The sequence below is a fragment of the Podarcis cretensis genome (genome assembly GCF_951804945.1).
Source record: "Podarcis cretensis genome assembly, chromosome: 14".
In the NCBI taxonomy this organism is placed as follows: domain Eukaryota; kingdom Metazoa; phylum Chordata; class Lepidosauria; order Squamata; family Lacertidae; genus Podarcis; species Podarcis cretensis.
Window position 1 is genome coordinate 5,139,499 of NC_137183.1, and position 6,697 is coordinate 5,146,195.

Genomic DNA, 6,697 nt, shown 5'->3' on the forward strand with positions numbered 1-6,697 from the left:
GGAAGAGAACCATGTACACAGCCTTTTACTCCTTGGAAAAATGGTGAGAGATGAATACAGCAAACCAAGTAAGTATTAATAGAAATATAGAAAGTAAAATAAAATCCATTTTACTCTGGATACATAGACATATACACCTCGTGTATCTGATGGACTGTAGTTTTTCCTTCCTTCCTTCCATTATTAAACAACATACACATCATTTTTCATTTTAAAATAACAAAACAGTCCACATTCCAAATACATCAAAATAATAAACTTATAAAATACATACTTCCAACTCAACAGTTCTATGATACATGCATCTATAAACACAATGACTATCCCATAGTAAATGCAGTTGTCTTTTAAGGTGCCACAATACTCTTTGTTAGCAAGAGGCTAACATAGTTACCCGTCTGGGAAGAAATAGGTTACTGATATATTGTTGAGACAGAAGACCTTTTCTTCTGGGATGTACCTAATGCATGTTGCTTCACAGCTACTCCTAAAAACAATCTGCTTGGTTTCTGGTGCAGCTGGGAGCCATGTGCTTTTGCAAGTGTTTTCTTGATTGCCTGTGGATGAAAGAATTTTGATGGCTCCATCATCTGCCTATTGACTGTCGAATCCAGCCTTCCTCAATCTGATACCCTTGTTCTGGACTACAACTCATATCAGTCCCAGCATTGCACAGCCATACTGCCTGGGACTGATGGGAACTGTAGTCCAGAACACCTGGAGGGCACCAGACTTGGAGGTCTCCTCTAATGAATTGCACTTAAGTCAAACCTCTTTTTGAGAAAATGAAGGCTGCAACCATAGCTCAATTTACCTGGGAATAAGCCCCAGTGAATTAAATTCAACATATTTCCAAGTACACAGGATTACGCTTGTGCTGTAATTATTTTTTAAACAGCTGCTGCTTATTGTAGGAAAGTAAAGTTATTTCCCCCTTTCCCTTCCGTAGGACAGTAGCATAGGCAAAGGTAAACGGACCCCTGACCATTAGGTCCAGTCGTGGCCAACTCTGGGGCTGCGGCACTCATCTTGCTTTATTGGCCGAGGGAGCTGGCGTACAGCTTCTGGGTCATGTGGCCAGCATGACTAAGCCACTTCTGGCGAACCAGAGCAGCGCACGGAAACGCCGTTTACCTTCCCGCCAGAGCGGTACCTATTTATCTACTTGTACTTTGACATGCTTTAGAACTGCTAGGTTGGCAGGAGCAGGGACCAAGCAAAGGGAGCTCACCCCGTCGTGGGGATTCAAACCGCTGACCTTCTGACTGGCAAGTCCTAGGCTCTGTGGTTTAACTCACAGCACTACCCACGTCCCTAGGACAGTAGCATACCTGAATCTAAACAGCCTCAAAAATACTGTGCCCTTTACCTGCAGTGTCAGCCATTAAAATTGGCCATCTCTATTCATTCACCTTAAGCTGAAGGAAGCTCCCAGTTGAACCTTTACCTCACAGCCCAAACTTACTAGAGAATTCCTTGTCTCTGAGCCTCAGTCTTCCACCTACAATACAAATTATTATTCATTTATGCAACATGAATTATTCATTAATTTCTAAAACTATGTGCCACCTCTCAGCTCTAAAAATAGTCCTGCCGTAGCAGAATGCTATCAACCTCCTGCCCTCCAGCTGTTTGGGATTTGACCTCCCATCGGCTCCAGACAGAATGACTGATGGTCAGGGTTGGAGGACACACTAAGGAAGGCTGCCTTAAAGGGCTGTTGAAAGAATGGTTAAGTGGGACATGCATGAAATATTTGCTATATTCTGTATTCTAGGGGCTGCAACACTGAGTTTATCACTTAGATAATGCAATGTAAAAAATTTCATTGACTAAAAAGATGCTCCCGGTTTAAACTACTTCTTAAAAATTGCAAGTGGCAAGTGTGATCCCTAATATGGACTCATCTTGTTCTTCTCTTTAAAGTATGTTTTCTCATATGCAAATGCATCTAGATTTAATGGATGGACTGGTTGAAATCTCTGCTGTGAATTAACTCAGATTTATTTAATTTGGGTGCAGTGCTACTAATATAGCAAGCAGTTTCTGTCCACCTGCCCTGGCTTTCCAAGACCACTGACAGAGATCAGCCAATGCTGGAAAAGACCAAAGTCCTATTTGGACCCACAAGGACCAGAGCAGAAGGGCAATAGCGCCACCGCTCTCGTTCCCCAGCAACTTGTATTCAGGGGCCTACGTGACATGGTGCTCAACAGGTGAAGCTTGGAAGGCCCTCTTCATCTTTGGCCCCAGGGAGGGTTGCAGCTGCCAGCCTGCACCGTCACATGACCAGAAGCATTCAAGACTTGTTCCCTAAGATGTGCCTCTGCTTTCCCCCTTCCCACGCTACGTCTACCCTTCTGCTTGCTGTGCTTGAGCTTCTCTTTGAGGAAGAACTATTTCTGCGTCAGCTCCAAGTGCCTTTCTAAACTGGGGCTTGGCTCCTTACAGATGCTTTTATTTTGGGCAGTGCTTGAAACCATATCCCCGAGGAGCTATCAGCCAGTGTGAACACACTGATATTCCCAGCTTAACAACACTGGTGAGCCACTCAGTCATTCTGCTGGTTCTGGGTGCTTTTGAACCCAACTCCAGTGGAAGGTGGAAAAAGAAGAAGATGCCCCAAACAGAACCCCTGTGTGGGCTGGTCTACTGGACTTAGGGGCATTGGGCTAAAATGGCACATCCATGATGCTTGCATAGCCATGGGACACCAAAGATGACATCTAATTTTTGTGGGATCACAGGAAGACTTTTTTAAAAACTCAGATACAAAGTGGGTTTCTATGTGACAATAATAGAATCATAGAATCTTAGAGGGGATCCCGAGATCATCTAGCCCAACCCCCTGCAATGCAAGACTCTCAGTTAAAGCATCCATGACAAATGGCCATCCAACTGCTGCTTTAAAACCTCCTTAGGAAGCATAGGAGCCAACTCCTAGGGGGTGTGGGAGCTTCAACCCCCACAATAAAATATTTGAGGGGACTGGGGGGCCCTAAAGTTGACGGGCATTCAAATGGTGTGTGTGCACTGTCTCATGTGATTGATTATGCAGGACGGGGCTTACCTGGGCCCCCACAATATTTTATTCAAGTTGGCACCCCTGTTAGGAAGTCTGTTCCAATGTCAAACAGCTCTTACTGTCAGAAAGTTCTTCCTGATGTTTAGTCTAAACCTCCTTTCTTGGTACTTGAAGCCATTAGGTCCTACCCTTCAGAGCAAGAGAAAATAAGCTTGCTCCATCTTCCATGTGGCAGTCCTTGAGATATTTGAAGATGGCTTTCATATCTCCTCTCAGTCTCCTTTTATCCAGGCAAAACATACCCAACTCCCTCAACCATTCATCATATGGCTTGGTTTCCAGACCCTTGATTATTTTGGTTGCCTTCTTCTGCACACATTCCAGTTTATCAATATCCTTCTTAAATTGTGGTGCCCAGAACTGGACATAGTAGTCTAGATGTGGTCTGACCAAGGTAGAATACTATGACCTCCTTTTATCAGAACAGTATACTTCTCTTGATGCAGCCAAGAATAGTATTAGCTTTTTTTGTTGCTGTATCACACTGTGAATGCATATTAAGTTTGTGGTCTACTAAGGATAGATCCTTTGCACACATAATACTGGCAAGCCAGGTTTTCCCCATGTTATATTTTTGCAGCTAGTTATTCCTGCCTAAGTGCAGAGCCTTACATTTGATGAAGGGCTGTGTGTGTGTGTGTGTGTGTGTGTGTGTGTGTGTAATTCGTTTTTGTTAGCTTTGACTCAGTTCTCCAATCTGTTAAGGTCATTTTGAATTGTGATTCTGTCTTCTGCAGCATTTGCGACCCCTCCCAGTTTGGTGTCATTGGCAAATTTGATGAGCACCCATTCAATTCTTTCACCCAAGTCATTTATAAAGACTTGAACAACAATGGGCCCAGGACAGAACCCTGCAGCACCCCACTGGTCACCATTTTGCAGGATGATGAGGAGTCAGTACAGGTTCAGGCAGTCAACCAACTGCAAATCTACCTAACAGTAGCCTCGTTCAGTCCACATTTTACCAGCTTAGGTTGTTTTACCAGAATATCATGGGGTACTTTATCAAAAGCCTTACTGAAATCAAGATGCACTATGTCCACAGCATTCCTCTGATCCACCAAGCTTACAACTCTATCAAAAAAGGAAATAAGATTTGTTTGGCATCACTTATTTTTGAGAAACCTATGTTGGTTCTTAGTAATCACAGCATCCTTTTCTAAATGCTCATAGACGGTTGAATATCTGTTCTAGGACCTTTTTTGTTCTATGAATCTGGGAGTGTTGTTGCTGCTGAGCTCCTGTTCATTTCAATAGGGCTTGTGCAGAAGAACCTCCCAGTGGATTAGGCCCCATCAGTCAAAGGTGTCTTTGCCTGCCCCCCCCCCCCCATTCAGTTGCTCCTCCTGGTGCCCCAGCAACACCTACAACCTGATGCAGCTCCTTTGCCTTGCCATGTCACCATAATTTCATCACATTATTTCGAAGTATTCTTAGTGTGCTGTTTGTCTACCAAAAGATCATCAGAGTGGATTGCGAGAATTTAAGACAAACAACACAGTACTGTATAATATAATTATGAAACATTTAAAATGTCCAGTAAAACAGAATCAGGGCAGTCAAACAATTAAAAATAGTTCAATGAGAGGAACCAAAGGCCCTATGAAATAGAAATATCTTCACAACATCAAGCATGAATGCAGCACTTAGCCCAAAAATGTTTTGCCATCCTTGGTTTATTTGGGAGACAGTGGTTCTCAGGGACCCAACCTGGATCCAGACTGTTTAGGGCTTCGAGGTTGGCATCAGTCCTTTGAATTGAGCTCAGAATCAGATCAGTTGTCATTGAAGAGCACTTAATGCAGGTGTAACATGATCCAACCTGATTGTCCCATCTGGTGCTATTTGGAATCAACTGAAGGCACACAATCCAGTCTTGAGAGAACTTGGGTTCCAGTAACTGAGTCCTGGTAGCAATATTGCCTAGTACTTCCAGCAAGGGTGCCTAGAACTAATGCCTGGTGCTTCCATCCATGTGGTGTGCACCAGAGGCTGGAGTCTAGCTCCAACATCCCTCACTGCTTCCCATGCTGGATGCAGCAGATGGGAACTGGCCACCCCCAACTTAGGTTGTTTGAGTGATTGGTACTATTCACAAAGTTTTTTTCCAAAATCCTCACAATGGCCCTGTAAGGCCAACATTATTATTCCTATGCTGAATATGATGAGCTGAGGCCGTGGAGGTGTTGTGCTCAAGGTGAGATTTGACCCCACGATGTCACAGCCCACGTTCTCAGCAGCTTGTACTCTTGACTTTGCTCAGCCATCTCTCACACGCTGTGAATGACTCTGACTAACAAGGATCCCCCTCCCCTTTATTAATCAACATTCATAAAAGTGCCAATTGATCTCCATGTGTAAAGAATTATTTATTGTTTTGATTCACACCCGTTGTATCAAATGTCCCAGCAACAAGGAGTCCAGTGGGTTCCATTGCGGACTTCGCCTGCCCAAGAAAAATCTCTCTTGCCTTTGATCAACCCTTTGCTTTGGAAGCTGTTTCAAGTTTACATTTAAATTTCAGAAGATCATGTTTCTTTTGAAAACCTCTCTGGGGCCACATAAGGGATCTCTTCCAAAACTGAAAAAATATTCTGCACAAAGCACATTTTGCTTGGTGTGGGTAGGCTCGTCACGGAGTCCTGCAGTGGTTTATAGGCGATGCTGCTCCTTCTCTCTCTCTCTCTCTGCTCTCCAAGTTTTGACTCCCCTTTGGAAGAAGATCCTTGCAAAGGAGAAACATTACCTTAAAAGGAAAGGAGTGTTATTTCATCACAACCCACAACCATCCAAAGAACCCAGAACCAGCCAGCTACCTTTCAAGCTACCTTTCAGAATGAGATTACATTTCTTGAGTGTATTCTTTAGATTTTTTTTTCTTAAATGCAGTCAACTTCAAATGAGACGTGTGTGTACATAGCACGTGTATCAGGGATCCAGGAATGGTGGCAGCTTCCTGTCAATTGTAATAGTCACAAAACCAGGTTTGCAGCCCACAGAAAAACAGCTAGTCTGCCTTCTTTAGCCTTGCACCCCCGACTCCATCCAGATGTTTTGGGCTGCAACTCCCATCTGTCCCAATCACCACAACTATCTCAGAAGAGGCATTCCCTCCTGTCTGAGAGAGACATTGCTTGCCACTTGTGTTTTAAAAGGGATTTGTATTAGGAAATATAACTTTAAAAATAAAGATTCTGATCCAGAATCGAGGGGTCCCTTTTCTAGCCATGTCAAAAGGGCAGGGCTAGCCTGAGGCAAAGGAGAAGATGGGCCCTTCCCTCAACCCTGGCAATGGGGCAGTGTCCTTCACTGTGCCTGTGCTGTGAATCCACCAGGGCTGGCCCACCCATGAGACAGACTGAAGCAGCCACCTCAGGTGGCAGAATCCCATAGGGTGGTGCCTCCACAGGTGCCCCACCCAGGCCTGCTGCCACCACTGGGGTCATATGGCTGCTGTGGCTTCTTCCAGCAAGATCTCGCAAGAGTTCAATAAGATCTCACTGGAAGCCATTGCCACAGAACCCCAGTAAGTGAGGCTTCAAGGGGGTGACCATCTCATTTTGTCTCAGGTGGTCAAACAGGTTGGGCTGCCCCTGGAATCCACACAAGGAC